This window comes from Bos grunniens, chromosome 10 (assembly GCF_055505025.1).
Source record: "Bos grunniens cultivar Pamir isolate PY7600 chromosome 10, Bosgru_T2T1.0, whole genome shotgun sequence".
NCBI lineage: Eukaryota > Metazoa > Chordata > Mammalia > Artiodactyla > Bovidae > Bos > Bos grunniens.
This window is the reverse complement of record NC_141174.1, coordinates 72369078-72391236: the sequence shown is the minus strand read 5'-3', so window position 1 is coordinate 72391236 and position 22159 is coordinate 72369078. Positions and strand designations below refer to the sequence as shown.

General features: G+C 36.8%; 1 protein-coding gene across 5 annotated transcripts in view; it reads right to left on the bottom strand.

Moving 5' to 3' along the window:
• Positions 1-22159, bottom strand: part of DPH6 (diphthamine biosynthesis 6) — a 190923-nt gene that overhangs the window by 157720 nt on the left and 11044 nt on the right. The window contains exons 4-6 of one of the 5 annotated variants that reach the window (XR_015135022.1): positions 21134-21250; positions 20075-20204; positions 13327-13412 (exon numbers count right to left, since the gene is read on the bottom strand). The exons of 2 other annotated variants lie outside the window; for them this stretch is intronic. The gene's annotated coding sequence lies outside the window, so the exon portion shown is untranslated. Of the gene's footprint in view, positions 1-12458; positions 13413-20074; positions 21251-22159 lie in introns of those variants that run through there. 2 more of the 5 variants (XR_015135021.1, XR_015135020.1) reach the window with 2 other exon arrangements.

Sequence of the window (22159 nt, the reverse complement as noted above, 5' to 3'; positions counted from 1 at the left end):
AAACAAGAATGTCTGCTTAGGAAAAAGGAGTCTCTTGTCTGAGCAAAAATTAAATTTAAATATCCTGCTTCTTACCTGAATATTCTAAATCATCTACATTTCTCTACTGTTCACTAGAAGACTACAGAGGGCACTGTTGCATCAACTTTGAAGCTCTACAACGGAATCCGAGAGAAACGTCTACAATATGTAATTTCTTTAAAGGGTCAAATGCATGGAAATCTACTAAGCCTAAAAAATGGAAAAGGTCAAAATGTATGTTTTTCTAAAATAGGCTAGACTTCAATGGGGCAAGAAACTTAACAAAAACAACTGTCAAATTGAGAACACCACATTGCACACATTTTGCATTTCCCTTTGTAGTGCTTTCATGAGAAAGGTAACTAATCATGGCACCTCCTTATCCAATGGAAACAGCACCCCATTGCAGAGTCCTCTTCACAATCAATAGGAAAATGAATGTGGCACCTCATGCAATCCTTCCATAATTCTATCAACAGAAAGAATGCAGTCTGTTTGCATACTTTTGTCTAAAAGGCCAGTTTCATTTGTCGCCTCTTTGGGAAAAATGATAGGTACAGATCAATCACTCTCACATGAAAGTAAACACACTGCAAAAACAAAACAAACAAACAAAAGGATAAAAATTGAAATCCTCACCTTTTTAAAATGAAATTCTATTATATGTAAAAACTCCAAGAAAAATAGAAAAAACAAGTTTTTACTCAGAGATAGGAATTTTGTTGCTATTATGCAACAGTTCTGGCATATAAAAGAAATATTATACACAACAATATTCACTAATCTTATAATTACATATGGACAACATTCACTTAAACTTCCAAGTATTTTCTGCCCTGTCACATCATCCCTGTTATAATTCTTTGAAACTAAATTCAATTAAGTACAGGGCCAAAGATCTCTTTAAATACATATGTTTGCAATGTATTACAATAAGACTAGTATATAAAATACAAAGCTTCTTATTATACTACCACCTAAACTTTTCCACTTGTTTATTCACCAAAAATTAAAATTTTTGACAATATGAATAGTATAAAAGGGAAAGGGAAATCAAATTATTTTATTTTGGTAATTTAAAAATAATGTCCTGAATTGCTGAACCTCTGTAGAAATACTAACATTAGCTGTAAGAATTAAAACATCATGACCAGGCAACTACAGATAACATGTAAAATGAGAAATCATTAATGCATATCAGGTCACAACAGCACATCAGAAGTTGGATGAATCAGCATTAATAAAAGTATCATAAAACCAAGGTCTTGGAATTCTCTGGCAGTCCAGTGGTTAGGACTCCTTGCTTTCACTGCCAAAGCCAAGAGCCCAGGTTCAATCCCTGGTCAGGGTACTAAGATCCAACAAGTCACACAGTGCAACCAAAAAAATAAAAATAATAATAAAATAAAACTAAGGCTTCAAATTAAGAATTCCAAATTCCCTAGAAAAACAGTATACAGCTCATTTTGTCATTCTCAAAATTCCAGAGAGATTAGCACTTTCTCTGAAATCAAAGTGCAGAACTGTGAAAGTGTTAAAAATTCTTTAATAATATGTCAACCTGCTTATAAATCAAAAAGAGGGGAAGGGGCTTCAGATGGTATGTTAGATTTAATTTGATTTCAAAAGCTCCAATTTAACAAGTTATTTTCTGCCAATAAAAGTCAGAAGTAAAGCATTATTAAAGTGGCCAGTACTGACTCTAAAGCTTTAACTTATTAACTTAACCAAAATGCTACTTGAGTATTGCTCCCTTAAATTATTAATTTATGAGTTTTGCTTAGTCTCCTCCTGAGGCAAGGCAGTTTATAGGTATGCTGAGTGCATGTAAATAAACAGAAAGCTTCTATAATAGTCTAATAATACACTAAACATAATAAAACAACCTTTTTTAATCAACACTGAATGTACAATCCGATGAACTAAGTTTATACAAATGGGCCATATAATTTTAAGAAACTGTACGATCTCTAGGAAGTAAATGTACAAAACCAGAAAAATTAAATACAAGCCCATGGCTTTTCACTGATCTGATAAAATGCATTCAATACAATCAAAGTGGAGCTGTGACTATGAAGAGTATACCACATGCAATGTCAAAGAAATCTAAGAAATGTCGTGAACTGTGAGAAAAATTGGGATATTGCTTTCCGACTACCACAAGGATGATTGTAAAAAAGGAAAACAGGTATTGTCTTTAGTATTAAGGATATTTAAGTAGATATTTTAGTTTCCTATTATAAAAAGAAATGTAGCATATTAAAATCAATTTTGTTTAACTTGAATTTATGCAAAGCTTGATTGTGAGCAATAGCTGCTAAAAGGATGCAGCATTGTTGATTCATATACAAGCATTTTACTTAACTACATTGGATAATAGCAGTGCTTCTAAAGGAGTATAAAAAGCAAAGTGATTAGCAGTCATTACTGTTAATTAGTGCTCACATTACATTCCTTGGGATGAATCTCCTTTAACTTGTATACATGGAAAGTTTATTTTTGAAGGACTGCCAAGCCTTGCCTAGGTAAGTAGTGGAATAAGCCGTCAACTACCAGTAAGCAAAATAAAAAACAGGGACAGATCAGTATCCAATTAGTATGTCTAAGTTTTTAAACAGGAAAAGGGCTGAGGGGAATGAGTAAAACTGGAAACTCATACTTCACATTCTGCAATCTCACTGATAAAAGGAGGAAATGTGTGTTTATCAAACTTGCTGTGAGCACACAGTTCATTGGGAGTCCTGTAAACAATCGCCTGGCTGCCCACTTCCAAATGCATGTGAAAATCTTGGAGATTCAGAGCATCATATTCAGCAAGAAAGGTCATTCAAGTAATGCCTTGGAAATGGGAAATTAGGAAAACGTGGCAATCAGAGGATTCTGGGCTGACCAGAAAAAGCCCCAGGACTGGCTCACCATCCTGCACCACCAGTCAGGCTGTCTCTGCCTATTTAGTATTAACACAACAGCGCTGCAAATGAATGAAAAGAACTCCACACACCTAACCGGGACATTGGCTTTCTTGTTTAGAAAATGATAGGCATTTGTCACAGAAGGAAAAAAAAAAAAAAAAACCCTCACACATAGCTTTCAAGAACCAGCTGTAAAAGAAAACAGGCTCCTGGTGAACCTTCAGAATAGGACCTGGGGAATGGGGACATCCTGTTGATTATCAGGTATCCTTCACTCCTATACTATTCTGTGCATTTTAAGATAGAGGCTACATCTTCAACAAAAAAGCTTCAAAAGCGATACATACTCATTAGAGGAAAGAATCAAAAATTCAAATGAGCAAAAATTATATAAATGCTCTTAATACTTTCCACAGACTTAAAATTTATCTTTCAGATCTTTTTCTATGGATGTATTTGTACAAATACTTCTAAAAAATGTAATTAAACCAAAAAGAGTATTTGGTAATCCATTTCCTTCTCTTCATAATACATATAAATGTATTTGTGCAACTTAATTTTTGATCTATACATTATTCCATTGTGTGGATAAATCATAATTTAGTTTGCCAGTCATTTCTAAATCTTTGAGTCAACTTAATATATCCTCAAAAGTGGAAGGGCTGGATAAAGAGATGCTGTATTTTTTGTTTTCTGATGAGTTCTGCCCAATTACCTTCAAAAAGGCTGAACGAACTTATAGGACTACATGCAGCACATAACAGTACTCACTTCTCCAAAACCAATATCATTTCTTAATCCTGCCCAAATGATGGATGGGCTTCCCAGGTGGAGACAATGGTAAAGAACCCACTTGCCAATGCAAGAGACATAAGAGACACGGGATTGATCCCCGGGTTGGGAAGATCCCCTAGAGGAGGGCATGGCAACCCATTTCAACATTCATGCTGGGATAATCCCATGGAAGAGAAGGCTGGCAGGCTACAGCCAGAGGGTCACAAAGAGTCTGACACCACTGAAGCAACTTAGAACACTCACACACCCAAGTGATAGCTGTAGTTTGGGATTACTGAGATTGACACTGGCTACTTCAATTTCTTTCTCTATGAAATGCCTGTTCATATCATCAGCCCATTTCTCTATCTGGAGGCCAACTTTTAAACATCCAAAAAAATAGTGATGAAAAGAACTCATCAAATGCTGCGTTAGGGGATCACCGAAAAGAGATTATTTTAAAGAGGAGATGGTAATCGTATGAACACTGAAAGACTCTATTAGGATTAGTAACTGAGTATGTAATTATTTTACATTATATTATAGAAGGTTTCCCAATCCACTTAAAAAGAAAAATTAGGAACTGAATTGGTTTTGCAAATATTAATTTAGTGAAACTATCTTTGCTTTCCATAAATGTAAACGCTATTATGCCAACACAGCATCATCTGCAATGTCTTGCAGCTATCTTTTTTCTTTTCTGTTATTCCAGTAAACCATTTGAACACACAAAAAATTCAAAGTACCTTATTAGCTACTTTGATAAGTCAAGGAAGGAAGCTGTGACTATAAATGATAGACACGTTCCTCGTGCTACTGTCTTGTATCAAGGACTAAATTAAAATGTGTCATTCTTGAGAATAATAAGGAAAAAAAAAAGTCCTTTTTCCCTAAAAAGTCCATTCAATTTAAGGCCTTTTCTCACAGGATCAAGAAACTGACAAAGCAGCCAAATATACCAATTCCTAATTCATCTGCAGTCAAGTTTAGTTTAGAATGTAATTTCAAGCTCTAGATCATGTCTTGTCTTCTTCAGGCAAATAGCCTAAAAACTTGATGCTTTTGAACTGTGGTGCTAGAGAGTCTTGAGAGTCCCTTGGACTGCAAGGAGATCCAACCAGTCCATCCTAAAGGAAATCAATCTTGAATATTCACTGGAAGGACTGATGCTGAAGTTGAATACTTTGGCCAATACTTTGGCCACCTGATGAGAAGAGACAACACATTGGAAAAGACCCTAATGCTGGGAAAGATTGAAGACAGGAGGAGAAGGGGGTGACAGAGGGTGAGACTGTTGGATGGCATCATCGACTCAATGGACATGAGTCTGAGCAAGCTCCGGAAGATAGTGAAAGACAGGGAAGTGAAGCCTGCATGCTGCAGTCCATGGGGTTGCAAAGAGTCGGAAATGACTGAGCAACTGAACAACAGGACCAGTGCTTCTCCAACGGTGTTAAAGATAACTTTAAGGAAAAAAAAAAAAAATTGCAAACTTTCAAAGACCACAACTTTTGCAAAATACAATTAAAATGAATTACCAAAAAAGTTTTAAAAGATACAAGGCCAAATTATTATTATTAGGGTCAATAAATATAAAATTACTCTCAAATAACTATAAAAGTTTCTAAATACTTATTTTCAATTTCTATAAATAGCTGACCTTAAACCAATGGAAAACACTTCTTGGACTAGCGCCAGCCCCTAGACCAAACTTGAGTAGCAATAATCTAAAACTATTCTGAAAACTTTGAAATGAGATGAGATCACAGATATATCATTTTAATCCACGTTTTAATAATTTCCTTTCCTTAGTCAAATCACATCTGTCCCTCTGTCTCACTGTTAATTCATACATGTCTTATTGGTCTATATATGTGTTACATATGTACTGTTATATGGTAATATCCGCATGAGTTAACACATATGTATTGTTGGGAGACAACAGAACACAGAGATTAAAAGTACATGTTCTACTTTCTAGCTATACAACCTTGGACAAGTTATTTGTCCTGTATTTCAATGACTTATCTGCAAAACAGGGATAATAAACAGGGCTGAGGTAAAAATAAATTAAAATATAATATGTAGAGATTAGGGCAGGGCCTGGCAGGTAGTCCTCCATAAACAATAGCAATTATAGTTACAAAAATAACTGAAAAAAAAAAGCATGGTTCAGCACTAATAATCAATATAGACAGGAAACTAAAATGAGTTGCATGATTTAGTGTTCATACAATAAAAACTAATAGTTGGAGTGAGGCAAACTGATATAAAGACTAAGTCGTGAGAGAAATTTCACCCTTGGATTGTTATAAAATTGCATATGTTATATGGGAAATATCTTCAACAGCATCCCTAGGAAAAATATATAATGAAAAATTCTGTGTATTTCTTATGGACAGGACACCATGATGAGCACTGCAGAGTATCCAAAATGGAAAAACAGAAAGTCATGCCTTCAAGAGGTTATAAACTAGCAAAGAAGATATAATTATAAGCAAATAAGGGTGCAAACAAAGCATAATGTAATGACTATCCAAAACAGTAACTAAACACAACAGAAATTCAGAAGAAGAAACTTGTACTTGAGGAAGTCAGGAACACTGCATTTGTATCCTTGTCCTTTTCTCCTTCAGCGGAAAATCCAAAGGCCTATTAAGAACCATCCTGAAAACACACAGGACCCAAGCCTATTGGTCCTTTTCTGGTCATCTTCATTTCTTACATGAAATTACAAGATGGCATTTTTCACTCTATTATCTTTCAGTTCAGTTCAGTCATTCACTCATGTATGACTCTGTGACCCCATAGAACGCAGCACACCACACTTCCCTGTCCATCACCAACTACCAGAGCTTCCTCAAACTCATGTCCATTGAGTCAGTGTTGCCATCCAACCATCTCATTCTCTGTTGTCCCCCTCTCCTCCTGCCTTCAGTCTTTCCCAGCAACAGGGTCTTTTCAAATGAGTCAGTCTTTCCCACCAGGTGGCCAAACTACTGGAGCTTCAGCTAAGCGTAAGTCCTTTCAATGAATATTCAGGACTGGTTTCCTTTAGAGACTGGTTGGATCGCCTTGATGTCCAAGGGACTCTCAAGAGTCTTCCCCAATGCCACAGTTCAAAAGCATGAATTCTTCGGCACTCAGCTTTCTTTACTGTCCAACTCTCGCATCCATATGTAACTATTGGAAAAACCATAGCTTTGACTAGATGGACCTTTGTTGGTGAAGTAATGCTTCACCTCCCAGTCTTATTTTTTGCTGACTGTATAGAGCTTCTCCATCTTTGGCTGCAAAGAATATAAGCAATCTCATTTCGGACCATCTGGTGATGTCCATGTGTAGAGTCTTCTCTTGTGTTGTTGGAAGAGGGTGTTTGCTATGATCAGTGCGTTCTCTTGGCAAAACTCTTTTAGCTTTTGCCTTGCTTTGCTTTGTACTCCAAGGCCAAACTTGTCTGTCACTCCAGGTATCTCTTGACTTCCTATTTTTGCATTCCAGTCCCCTATGATGAAAAGAACATCTTTTTTTTTGATGTTAGTTCCAGAAGGTCTTTTAGGTCTTCATAAAACCATTCAACTTCAGCTTCTTCAGCATTAGTGGTTGGGGCATAGACTTGGATTACTATAATACTGAATGGTTTGCCTTGGAAATGAACAGAGATCATACTGTCATTTTCAGATTGCATCCAAATACTGCATTTTGGACTGTTTTGTTGACTACTAGGGAATCAAGATTGCCGGGAGAAATATCAATAACCTCAGATATGCAGATGACACCACCCTTATGGCAGAAAATGAAGAGGAACTAAAAAGCCTCTTGATGAAGGTGAAAGAGGAGAGTGAAAAAGTTGGCTTAAAACTCAACATTCAGAAAATGAAGATCATGGCATCTGTCCCATCACTTTATGGGAAATAGATGGGGAAAAAGTGGAAACAGTGTCAGACTTTATTTTTGGGGGCTCCAAAATCACTGCAGATGGTGACTGCAGCCATGAAATTAAAAGATGCTTATTTCTTGGAAGAAAAGTTATGACCAACCTAGAGAGCATATTCAAAAGCAGAGACATTACTTTGCCAACAAAGGTCCGTCTAGTCAAGGCTATGGTTTTTCCAGTGGTCATGTATGGATGTGAGAGTTGGACTGTGAATACAGTTGAGCACTGAGGAATTGATGCTTTTGAACTGTGGTGTTGGAGAAGACTCTTGAGAGTCCCTTGGACTGCAAGGAGATCCAACCAGTCCATCCTGAAGATCAGCCCTGGGATTTCTTTGGAAGGAAGGATGCTAAAGCTGAAACCCCAGTACTTTGGCCACCTCATGCGAAGAGTTGACTCATTGCAAAAGACTCTATTGTTGGGAGGGATTGGGGGCAGGAGGAGAAGGGGACGACAGAGGATGAGATGGCTGGATGGCATCACTGACTCGATGGACATGAGTCTGAGTGAACTCTGGGAGTTTGTGATGGACAGGGAGGCCTGGCGTGCTGCGATTCATGGGGTTGCAAAGAGTCGGACACGACTGAGCGACTGAACTGAACTGAGGGCTACTCCATTTCTTCTAAGGGATTCTTGTCCACGGTAGTAGATATAATAGTCATCCGAATTAAATTCAGATTATCTTTGAGATCTTATTATCTTTGAGATCTTAATATCTTTCTTGAGAGATATTGGACATTCACATCTGCTCTCTGGTACACTAACTCCATGCTACTTTCCTCTGCTTTTTGAAAGCCACAGAAGCCCCTTCTGACTTCATAGCACATAGCATATTATAGGCTTAGTGGCCAATAGATTCCTAACTTGAGTAATCATGACTACAAGTAGCCAAGTAGCCTAGGCTACAAGGCTTTCTGAAATTGATGGTTCAAATGGTAGTTCTTAAACCTTAAAAAAAGAACAGATCATTTTGGGACTATAATAAAAATTTAGACCTCTTGTTAGAAAAATTTATATTTACAAAAGAACTTTACAAAAATTTCAGGGTTCAAAAATATTTCTCCCCTCTAGGTTAAGAAATCCTGTCTGAAAATATCACGTTAGCCTGCACTGAACTCCACTAGACTGACTCTTATTAGCTTCCTGTGATCAAGTCCAAACTATATGATCAGTAAAAATCAGTAAAACTTGTGTGAGGTTTAAGGAAGTCACAAAAATGACTGTGAGACAAATAAACATTATTAAAGGAGTGAAATTGTGAAAGGCTCAAAAGGGAAGGCCATGGGGTATGTACCAAGTGACAATGACTCCTCCTCCTCTCTGGTAACCTTGCAAAATTACTACACAGAAAGGAATCCACAAGGGAACTTGTTTTAAAACAGACCACTGACCATTTCAATCGCCCTGGAACAAATCTTATAATAGGTAGCAAAGAATTTTGCGCACAGAAGGGAAATGCCTCTTCTGATTTGTCTCTATTTGTATAGAAATCTATAAGGATCAATATTAGCTAAATTTTGTCAAGGCTTGTTCAGTAAGTCTAATTAAACAACTGCTCATTGAGCACCTACTCTGTGCAAGTACACAAAATGATCACATGCTTCAGCACTGTAGATTCTCTGAGCAACGGTGGCATAATTCTACTGGCAGTGAAAGATAACTGCTCTTATATACAGGAGTATGCATAACAGTTCCATTTTAATGCCTCTGCCTTGTTTTAGAGCCATTTTTAAAATCTCTTAGTTCTTCACATACTGTCTCAAAAGTTGAAAATCCTCTAAGTTTAGTTCAGGTAACTTTCAATTAAAGTTTTTGCTTGAGGCTTTTTACAAATGAGTTAATAGAAAATACACTGACTCAATTTTAAAAATAAGCATAGAGGGATGGTACGGGGAGGGAGGAGGGAAGGGGATTCGGGATGGGGAACACGTGTATACCTATGGCGGATTCATGTTGATGTATGGCAAAACCAATACAATATTGTAAAGTAATTAACCTCCAATTAAAATAAATGTATATTTAAAAAAATAAATAAAATATGAAAAAAAATTAAAAAAAATAAGCATAGAGTTAAACCCTAAAAGAACACGCCAAAATAATTTTTAATGGAAAAAAAAAGCATCTAGTAATAAGAACCTTTGTCATCTTTGGGTTACTTCTTTATCTTTTTTTGAAACAATCCATGCCTCTGTTTACCTATGTAGGAAACTGGACAGGAAACATTAATTCTACACATCTTTTGGAACACTGTACTATTGGACTAAAAGAGTCTTAAAAAAAACTCTGGAGGGCCAAAAATTATAGATAACAAATGTAGAAGAATAAATTCAGTCCAATATATAATATAAATTTTCCCCCATTAAAACCTCTTTCACAATTTGAACGATTACCACTCTTTTTCTTCTCTGCATTAACATACTAATAAAGTCAAGAGGAATTACACTCATCTCAATGGCAACTTGAAGCCACTACTTAATATTAATATACTAATGGAAATTTGTATGCAATAAAAAAATTGATTTGATTTAGTTTTACTAGAGTATTTGGGAAGCTAGGGAATAAAGACGAAATAAAATCTGAGACTGACACGAAATTGGCAGGTTTTAAAAAAACTAAATTATATAACATCTTTTATTCTAGAAACCTAAAGAGGCTCTCATATATTTTCTCATTTATTCTCAAAACAAATAAAAAAGATAGAAGGAGTTTTACAGATAGAAAAAGTGAATTCCAGAGAGTAGTTGAACTTAATGCCTGTACAGTCCAAGGAGTGTTGTGGGGTTTCATAAAAAATCAAAAAGAACAAAATACAATCCTTGCCCCTTGAAGTAATTATAACTTTTGAACAAAAACCCACTACGAAAACAAAACACACAACAAAACAAAGCCAGCAGCTCTGGATATTAAGATAGATTAAGTACTATAAGAGAAGTACAATGTTACATGAAAGTTTCAGAGAAGAAGATATTATACTCAAGGGGGGCATATCAAGGAAGGTATCAAGGAGATGCCATGTAAAAGAATGAATTGGAGAAGAAAAATTATTTCTGAATAAAACATAGCACTAGGCAGGAAAGACAAGGACTATGTGGGGAAGAAAGAGTCCTGACAACAGTCTAGTGCAGGTCAAACATAGGTTCTAAGTGGGGAAATACTGGGAAAATGTGAAAGAGAAGATGAAGTAATATTGCAGAGAACCTTGGGGGTCAGTGGTAAAGATTTTTGATGAAGAGAAAAATGTGCCTGGATCTATGCTCTAAAAAAACTAACCTGGCAAGAGTTTCCAGGAGACATTATGGAGTGTGAAAGACTGGAGAAAGACCATGGTAATTTGAATCCCACCTACATACATTAGCATTATGTCAAAAGCATTAGTACTGTACATTGCACTCCCCTGTAGGTACTTTATTATTTATTTAAAGTCACGGAATAGGATAGAATATTTCAGTTGCTGTGTACTACATACAACTCTATGAAGAAAATGTAAAAGGACCAACAAGACTAACATGTATTAAGAGGTAATCATGATTAAATTAACCCAGATTGATATGGAGTATCTTCTATACCATCCTATACAGATTAAAGAGATGACAAAGTTAGGGTGCTGCAAATTGAGGATCACAATATTTGTAATAGACAGCTATCATAATTCACTTTGATCATCAACAATGCCCAGGGAAAGCTGAGTAGATTAGCCATGTAACTGTCAGTTACCAAGGCCTTACATAGACTCCTTATTCCTCTTTATTTCAATATTACCATCAAACCTTATCAACCCACTCTTCAGTGTCCTCTCTTCAACTCTCTCACTTGTATTCCCCCAGCTCATGTGCTCAGAACCTTTCAGCTAACCAAGTATCTGAGTTTTCAGTTTGAACCCTCATCTCCAGTCCACGGGATCTCAAACAGTCAGATGTGGCTAAGCAACTGAACAACAACATCCCTCTTCTTAACATTATTAGTGGTTCAAACTAATGCCCTTGAAGCTTCCTTCAGCCATACATTTCTACGTCATTTCTTTTGCAAAATCCTTCAAGGTGGTGGCTTTCAAACTTGTTTAACTGCAAAAACTTTTTAACAGTAAGAAACATATATATATCTAAAATGTTAACAGCTTAGCATGCACATCACACATGTGTATACACACACACACACATACACACATATGTTTCACAAAATAATAAATAACCTTACTATGTACAATGGATTTTTATATTTTCTATTTTATTGTCAGTTCTTTCACTTAAAGGAAAAAATGTGACCATTAAATTCAGTTTGGAAAATATTGCCTTGGGTCTCTTCACTGCCTGAACTTGGTCAAAAATGTAAGTCACTCTTCTTGGTAGCTTTAATCTGCCTTTCCAGACTTATTCCCACTACTCCTTAAAATTGAGCGTTAGCCAAACTGAACTGCTGCTAAGTCGCTTCAGTCATGTCCGACTCTGTGTGACCCCATAGACGGCAGCCCACCAGGCTCCCCCATCGCTGGGATTCTCCAGGCAAGAACACTGGAGTGGGTTGCCATTTCCCTCTCCAAACTGAACTACTATTTCCCTAATATATCTTATGATTTCCTGCTTCCATGACTGTGGCTAAACTAAGCTCTTAATCTGCAACATTCTCTTAGGCATATTCCATGCCTGCCTTTGTCAAAATTGAAACAACCTTTAAGGATATCAAGTGTAACTTCCCCTGGAAAGCCTCTAGTGACTTCCCAACACAGGGGACTTTTTTCTTTTTTGAATCCCCACAGCTCATTAAAGGCACACTCTAATAGCAACTCTACATTATATTAGTTTTTTGTTTCTGTGTATTATCAGGATCTTGTACATCTCTTTACTTTACGATAGTGGTATATTATAAGCATTCAATTAATGTTTACAAAATTAAAGACTTGACGAGTGAAGGTAAAAGGAGAAGAGGGTGGCAAAGGATGAGATGGTTAGATAGCCTCATTGACTCAATAGACTTGAATTTAAGCTCTGGGAGATAGTGAAGGATGGGGGAACCTGGCGTCCTGCGGTCCATGGGGTCACAGTCGGACATGACTTAGTGACTGAACAACAACGACAAAATGAAAGACATAAGAAACATCTCTAAATATTAATAGTATTAGTACAGGTTAAAGTTAACAGGAAAAGTCAAGGTCAATTGACACATATTTTGATTCTCACATGTCATAAAACAAGCCCCTATTAAATCATTTCCTACCAATTAAAAAAACCCTCTAAATATCTATTGATATTATCATTGATTTTACGGTTAGTTTGAGGTTTGTAGTAGCATGTGTGTGTACTCACTTGCTCAGCTGCGTCTGGTCTCTGCAGTCCCATGGACTATAGCCCGCCAGGCTCCTCTGCCCATGGGATTTTCCAGACCAGAACACTGAAGTGGGGTGCCATTCTCTACTCCAGAGAATCTTCCTTACGCAGGGATCAAACCCACAATACTCATGTCTCCTGCATTGGCAGATGGATTCTTTACCGCTAGCACACCTGGGAAGCCTGACTTTACAGTTTAGGCACTACAAATTGCTGAATGAAGATGTTCCCTATTTAAAAGGGAAAGCCAACATAAAAAGTTCAATTCACGACCTATCGTTTTGTTGTGAGACCACCAATAGAGTCTTATGTTACAAAAAATGTAAAGACAACAATAAAGGAATAAAATAATCTATACTTACAAATCTTTGTAATGTGTTCTTGGTTATTTAATAGAGAAGATAACAAAGATGTGGTAAACTACAGGTGTAGAAATGAAATAATGGGCTGTGGAACAGAAACATACAATTAGCATCTTAGACAACTTCAGAAGTAGACATTAACAAAGGATTTCGTAAAAAATAAACAGTAGCATAGTCAGGAAAAAAGTAAAAAAGTCAGTAGGACACAAACATCAGAGTTTGAAAAGCATGAAAGAAAGAAATTTGAGAGACAAGTCAAACATACCCAACACACTTTAAAATATATAGAGTAAATGGTAAGATAGAAATCTATGGTTCGCAGAAGAAAGGAATACAAGGACATAAAAGCAAGTCAATTTGTGGATTTACAGAGGCAATGAATCAGGCAAAAGATAAAGAATATGTAAGTGCATGTGTAATGTACACATACAATCACTGATACTAAGTTCAAGGGTGAGGAGACAGAATGACAGCTTTGCTAGGATGAGGAGGTCATGTTTTTCAGGCTTTAAGGGAAATCTATAGATGAAGACTGTAGACCGGTGATAAGTTTACACACTGTAATAACTGACAAGTATAATCTAACATTTTATTTCCAGACAGATCATCCATCGGGTACTTTCACATGCATGCTTGACTTTAAGATCAAAAGGGCCAGAGATGGCACAGCCTCAATACAGACACACCTGGAAGTCAAAATGACACTGGTCTGTGCTAATTCGAAATCTTCCTGTTTGGAGTCCAGAATCAATACAAGCAAAGCATTTCTTATGCCAAGGGACTAGGCTTAATGTCCACATCTTGGGAACTGACAGGGCTTGAGGCAAGCTGTACAATACTTAAGATCCAGGAGCAATGTGTACAGTGCTATGTGCCTGTTTAATTAGCACTATGGGTCCTCCCTGCAAATCTTAAGGCCATCTTATATGTTCTTCCCACTCAAAACTCTTTGGATTTGCCTTAAGCCATCCAATGATCTAGGGTTTTTTCCCCTGAGATCCAAACTGAAAAGAGATTCACAAAGTAATTTTCCACCATAATAAGGAGGTTTTCTAAGATACATGTATCAGTTTGAAAAAGAATCTGCTTAGCATTTTTATAAAATAGTCGGCAGCTGGAAATTATTCTTGGTAAATGGTGACTCTGCCAAATCAATAGGATACCCTATTTTGAAAAGTTTCACTATCATGTCCATTCTATTTAAGCTTCTAAATGAAAAACAAAAATAAAATTGCCAATGGTTTTACATTATATTTTTAAACAATGTTGTGACTTCCCCTGCATTAGATAAATTATTATATAAAGAATAATCTGTTACATTTCAGACTAATTTGTTCAACAATCCTTTAAAAGGCATCTAAAGTAATGCTCAACATTCCCCAAGCCAGGCTTCAGCAATACGTGAACCGTGAACTTCCAGATGTTCAGGCTGGTTTTAGAAAAGGCAGAGGAACCAGAGATCAAATTGCCAACTTCCGCTGGATCATCGAAAAAGCAAGAGAGTTCCAGAAAAACATCTATTCTGCTTTATTGACTATGCCAAAGCCTTTGACTGTGTGGATCACAATAAACTGTGGAAAATTCTGAAAGAGATGGAAATACCAAACCACTTGACCTGCCTCTTGAGAAACCTATATGCAGGTCAGGAAGCAACAGTTAGAACTGGACATGGAACAACAGACTGGTTCCAAATAGGAAAAGGAGTACATGAAGACTGTATATTGTCACCCTGCTTATCTAACTTAAATGCAGAGTACATCATGAGAAATGCTGGGCTGGAAGAAGCACAAGCTGGAATCAAGATTGCCAGGAGAAATATCAAGAACCTCAGATATGCAGATGACACCACCCTTATGGCAGAAAGTGAAGAGGAACTAAAAAGCCTCTTGATGGAAGTGAAAGTGGAGAGTGAAAAAGTTGGCTTAAAGCTCAACATTCAGAAAACGAAGATTATGGCATCTAGTCCCACCACTTCATGGGAAATAGATGGGTAAACAGTGGAAACAGTGGCAGACTTTATTTTTTGGGGGCTCCAAAATCACTGCAGATGGTGACTGTAGACATGAAATTAAAAGACGCTTACTCCTTGGAAGGAAAGTTATGACCAACCTAGATGGCATATTCAAAAGCAGAGATATTACTTTGCCAACAAAGGTCCGTCTAGTCAAGACTATGGTTTTTCCAGTGGTCACGTATGGGTGTGAGAGTTGAACTGTAAAGAAAGCTGAGCGCCGAAGAATTGATGCTTTTGAACTGTGGTGTTGGAGAAGACTCTTGTGAGTCCCTTGGACTGCAAGGAGATCCAACCAGTCCATCCTAAAGGAGATCAGTCCTGGGTGTTCATTGGAAGGACTGATGCTAAAGCTGAAACTCCAGTACTTTGGCCACCTCATGTGAAGAGTTGACTCATTGGAAAATACCCTGATTGTGGAAGGGATTGGGGGCAGGAGGAGAAGTGGACAACAGAGGATGAGATGGCTGGATGGCATCATCGACTTGATGGACATGAGTTTGACTAGACTCAGGGAGTTGGTGATGACAGGGAGGCCTGGTGTGCTGTGATTCATGGGGTCGCAGAGTCGGACACAAGTGAGCGACTGAACTGAACTGAATATGCCAGGAACATAGCTGGACACAAGAGATATAAAAGTGGACAGCACTTAGATTGTCTTTGAGGGTCTCATAGTATAGCAAGAGGCAATCATATAAACAATCCGAGTAATGAACTGAGAAGTACAGTAGAGGTAAAAACAAGCTGCCAAGATAAAGGAATGTAAATCAGAGCATATTTCACAGAAGGATGTGAAGCAAGAAGGAGTTCAGGAGAACAAAGAGATAAAGGCAAAGAAAAGCATAGGCAAAATCCTCAGATACAAAAAAGCAATCTCCTGGAAACCTAATTTGTTCAATATAACTTGACCCAGAAGCTTGTGTGAGAATAACAGAATCAGACAACAGGTGGGACTGCAAAGGCCTTTTCCTAAGGAGTCTTTTTTGCCAGGCTAATTTGTTTGGGCTTTATCTTAAACATGGGTATTTAAGTACTTAACACAGATCATGCATGCATGCTCAGTCACTCAGTCATGTCCAGCTCTTTGAAACCCTGTAGACTAGGGCTCATCAGGCTCCTCCTCCAAGGGGTTCCTTCCCACCCCAGGGATTGAATCCGCATCTCTTACGTCTCCTTCACTGGCAGGCAGATTCTTTACCTCTGCACAAATTGGGAAGCCCATTTTCACAGATCAGCTGATAATAATGTGGTACAAAGGTTTGCAGGTACACAAGGCAATACTGAAGGCAAGTGGACCAGTTAGAAGACTTGTACAGTCTAGTTATGGTCAAAATGAAGTCAAAGGGTCAACTTCAGAGGTAACAGAAGTAACATAAAAAGGTCCTGAAGATCTAAGGATTGTGGTTGAGATGGGAGGGAACTGAGACAAAGTGGAAGTCTGGTAGTGAAGCTCCAGGTTACACTCAAGTAATGGGATAAATAACAATGCTTCCAACTAAGAGGGAAATACAGAAAAGGGAGCAAATTTGCACAAAAAGATAATGAGGAAGTATTGAACTTGTTGAGTTTATCATGCCTATCATGAGCAACTAAATATACAGGTCCTAGAGTATAAGCTCACTGTTGTGGCTCTAATCATCAACTATTTTTTTTTAAAGAAGCTAAGAAGGAACAGAAAGAGGGAGGGAGGAAGGCAAAAAAGAAGGGCTGGGAAGAAAGGGAAGAAAATACTGAAAGAAGAACCATCAAGAATGGCTCTCAAGCTTGTGAGCAGTTGGAACCTATTTACTTTCAGGAAAATTGTTATTCTTTAACCCCCTACCACAGTTTAGCCTACTATCAGCAACACCTTGCTTTATATTTGGAGACCTACCCTTCCAGCACTGGGTCCTGTTCTTCTGCTAGAACCACAGTAAATGTGGTTTCAGTAATCATGACTCAGTCTCTTGCTCCAGGACTGGCACAGGATCTAGACCTGTCGCATCAAACAAAATCATCTTCTCCCAACAGCAGGTTCATGGATGATACAGGTGAAGCCACTGAATGACAATGAACCATAACTCTATTTTCCTTCCAGCAATTTGAGATTGCCACTTTTCCTACTAAGTATGGACTTCCCAGGTAGCACAGTGGTAAAGAACCCATCTGCCAATGCAGAAGACACAAGAGATGCCAGGTTCAAACCCTGGGTTAGGAAGATCCCCAGAGCTGTACATGACTGAGTGTGTGGGCACACGAGCGCACACACACACACACACACACACACACACATACATATATGAGCTAGAAAGGATGTAATTACAAGCCATCTTCTGACTACAGGGGTCCACACTGAGAATAGAATCAACAGAAGGTAAAGGCAAGAGATTAAAAGCGGGTGTGTCTGTGTGTGTGTGTGTGCGCACGCGCGTGTTCTGATTACATCAGATCAGTCGCTCAGTCGTGTCCGACTCTTTGCGACCCCATGAATCACACATAGTTTGTATCTTGTTTCTAATCTACTTAAAGCTAACTTATCTTCAGGTCATTATCAGTAAATTCTCTTTTCATTTAAATGAGCTTGAACATGACTTTCTGCTCCTTGTAATCAAAAAGAATTTTAACCAATATAAAGAGTAAAGTAGTAATCGATGTTTTCTAAAAATATTAAATTAAAATCCAGTTTTAAAAAATCAGTTATTCACAAGTCTATCAACAGTAAATACTCTATTGAAAAAAGAAAATTATGCATTTATTGTTGCATTCAAATTAAAGCTATCCACTAAGTAATTTAAAATCATATTTAACATAATTAATACCAATATAAAATGCCTAATGCAAAAAGGAACATGAAAGAAGAAAAGTATCAAAGATTAGAAGAGGAAGATTGAAACTGAATATTAAACTTAGGGAAGAATATTAAATGAATTTCATTAGAATGAAATTAACACAGATTCCTGGATGGAGACATTCCATTAAAATGAAAACAAAGTTATAAGCTCTAAAAAACAAAGAAAACCTGGGGGGGGAGACATCAATGGAGTACGGATTTCAATTAGATTCTTGAGTCAGAAAGCAGCAGCAGAAGGAACAATGACTGATAAATCAACAGAGGAAGTTGTAACCCACAGTTTGTATAGGAGAGAAGAAAGCCAAGAAAGGAACTAAACAAGGCCACACTATCCTGAGCTCCAGCCAGGTATAACAAGGATGAAGTGTGAAGCTGGAAGAACTCTAATCTCAAAAACAAAGCATCTATTCAGCTTTCCTCTTGCCTTATTCTTAGATATGAACAAGTAACCAAGACATTTGAGAAAAGCCTTCAACGTGAAAGGGAAAAAAACATGAGAAAACAGACCCCCAAGAATACACGAATATTTCAGAGAATGAAATGTTTAAAGACTCTAATCTGTATTTTAAGATGGATATAAGGATGTTATTAATATATCTACAGAAGTAAAAAGAGGTTATTATTAAAAAGGAACAGTCAATAAACAAGTAAAGCTCCTGATTGCTAAAATAAAATTTCAACAAGAAAGTAGGGTGTTTAAAAGGGCAACCTCACAGAATGTACAACAAAAAGATATAGAGAGGGAAGATGTGTGAGAAGAGACAAGAGACATGAAAATTCAAACTGGGAGGTCTAAAGTGTGATCGATTAGAGTACCAGCAAAAGAGAATAAAGAAGGTCAAAGGGAATCAATTATCAAATAATGGAAGGGTGTTTTGCAGAGCCATCCTCACACTGCAATTCTATTGGCTCTGCCATTTTTTGTGTGTCAGATTAGATAGCAGGTTCTCCTCTTTCTCTATCCAAAAAAGAAAGCAGTAGCAGTTTTAGGTCTCACATCCATATATTGCTCTGCACAGGAGAAAGACCTTATCTTTTGCCAACAGTCCATCATCTTACGTTTCATCCTATGTGATACAATGCAACTTAATAAAACCAACCCTGACCTAATGGCTAGGGCCAAGATGCCATGCTGTGACTGGCTTTCCCATGGATTAATGCCATCCCTAAACAATCATTAGGATAAAAGGAAAGAGGTATGCTGCTCCTCAATAGAAAACTGTAGAAAGGATACAGGGAAGCCACTTTCAACGTCCAGTGTGCTGCTGTGACATTTCATTACATCAAACATAAAGACACAATCATAAAAGACAACAGAGAAGAAAAACGAGTCAGCTAAAAGAAACAAATATCACACTAGCATGAACCTTCTCATCACAAAATGCTAGAGGACCATGGAACAATGCCTTTAATGATCTGAGGAAAAGTAACCTTCATCCTAAAATATTAAATTTAATGAACATACTAATCAAATATGAGGGTAGAATAAGAACATTTGCAAACTGCAAGGACTTGAAAGTAACTTCTCTAAGGAAATTTCTTATTGATGGATTCCATTGAAATCAGGGAATAAACCAAAAAGGGGACAATATCAGATCTAGTAAGAAGCAGCTCCAGTTGAGAAAGAAAGAATAAGTGATCCTTAAATATATTCTCTATAGAGTTATGGTATTTAGACATATCATACAGGAACTATTGCATTGCTTTATGTGACTTAAAAGAAAAACACCCCAGAATTTGAAAATTACTATATTTTTAGAGAATAATACAAGTTATCTATATGCCAAACTAACCCAGATGAGAATCAAATGATATTTTAATATTAAAGAAATTTTAAAGAATAAAATACTAGCTATATGAAAGTCAGATATTTTGCAAACAGCTTGAGATATATACATATACACACCTGTCATAATCACCTGACAATCCATAAGACGTCAAGGCTTATTCCACTTCTATTAGCTTTCATGACTTCTTCAAAATGTTGATAGTTAGGAATCTTTAATTCTGCAAATTCTTCCAAGTCTTTCCTACTTCTTTTAAGCAATTAGTCAATTAAACTCTTTGTAAAAAACAAACATTTCCTATTCAAATATTAGCTCTAATATCTGGGGGTAAAAAGAGTTAACAAAAACAAAAGTCTGACATACATGTGAAAGTCACAAAACTACAACCTGTTATAAATAAATGTTTAAAATGAAAATGAATCTAAATGCTTTCAATTCTTCATTAATATTCAAAGGATTAAAAAATGCAATTCCATCTTTTTCTTAGAACAAGTGAAGATGAACTTGAAGAATTATAGCTCTTCTCAACTCGTTTTTTCCCATAATTACTCAATTATTCATTAGAATATGTAAGACCTCTATTGGAATCTTTCCACCAGTGTTTCATAAATGGATTTAACTATAAAAGCCTGGTTATACAATCTCTTCCATAAAAGCAGTATATTTCTGATATTTATGTCCTTAAAATATCCTATAGTAAAATTAATATTTTTGCACAGGAAAAGAAGGAACTATTTAGTCCCAGACAACTTGATAACATCTCTTTCAGCTATAGTTATAATTATCATGTATGAACTTCCAAAGCAGAAGTTGTCAAGATTTAACATTAGCATTAATTTATGTCATAACTGACGGTTACTATAAAGATAATGGCAACGCATCCATTTCTCCAAAGACAGAATGTATCAAAAGGGAAATTTCTTCTTAATTACTACTAATCAGCCCATTTTTAATTAAATTGATTAGTAATTTATTATCTTTCCCTTTCTCGGAAGGGTGTTATTATCACAGTTTCTCCAAAGTTATCAGTTATCAGTGGTTTTTAAGCAACCTAATTACCTGTAGTTTAGAGTCCTACCATTTTGTAATGTTGGTTTATGCTGCAAACTTAATATCTAGTTTCTTTGCACCCTGAGGAAGAATTTGAGAAAGAAGAATTTGCACTCAATATTTCACACCTCAAAGTGAATGCTGTCAAAGTCTTAGTTGTCCACATGGAGAGAAGTGAAATTTCTTTTATGCCTTCTCTGTTGTTTGACAGGACTTTCCAGTTGGTTCAGTGGTAAGAAATCCACCTGCCAACATAGGAGACACAGGAGACGTGGGTTTTATCCCTGAGTTGGGAAGATCCCTTGGAAGAGGAAATGGCAACCCACTCCAGTATTCTTGCCTGGAAAATTGCATAGACAGAGGAGCCTGGTGGGCTACAGTCCATAGGGTCACAAAGAATTAGACATGATGATAGCATGTATATTCCCAAAAGGAAGAAATCAGGTCCCTGTGATTTCCTTTGAAAAGTATTTACCTTTTATGCTACCCATATCCAAACAGCAATTTTTTTTTCTAAATAGTAAATTATAGAACCATTCTTTCCCTATCAGTTTTGTATTTTAAAGGGTAAATAAAAATAAGAATTTTCTGTGTTGGAGAAGATTCGAGAGTCCCTTGAACTGCAAGGAAATCAAACCAATCAACCCTAAAGGAAATCAGTCTTGAATATTCATTGGAAGGACTAATGCTAAAGCTGAAGCTTCAATATTTTGGCCACCTGATCCAAAGAATGGACTCACTGGAAAAGATTCTGATGCTGGAAAAGATTGAAGGCAGGAGGAGAAGGGGATGACTGAGGATGAGATGGTTGGATAGCATCATCAACTCGATGGACATGAGTTTAAGCAAGCTCTGGGAGTTAGTGATGGACAGGGAAGCCTGGCGTGTTGCAGTCCCTGGGGTCTCAAAGAGTCAGACACCACTGAGCAACTAAACTGAACTGAATTGACGTAGAAAATAAGAGATAGTTTCAAAGTGAAACGAATTGAAGAGTTTCATATATTTTTAAAATCAAAATTCTTAATTAATATTAGGCTTTGATCAGCATCAAATCTGAAGTACAGCACTAAAATAGCTATTTGGGACTAGCAAATTTTTTCATGACGGGTTCATAACATAACTTCTGAAAAGCTAAACTTCTCTAAAGAATGAGA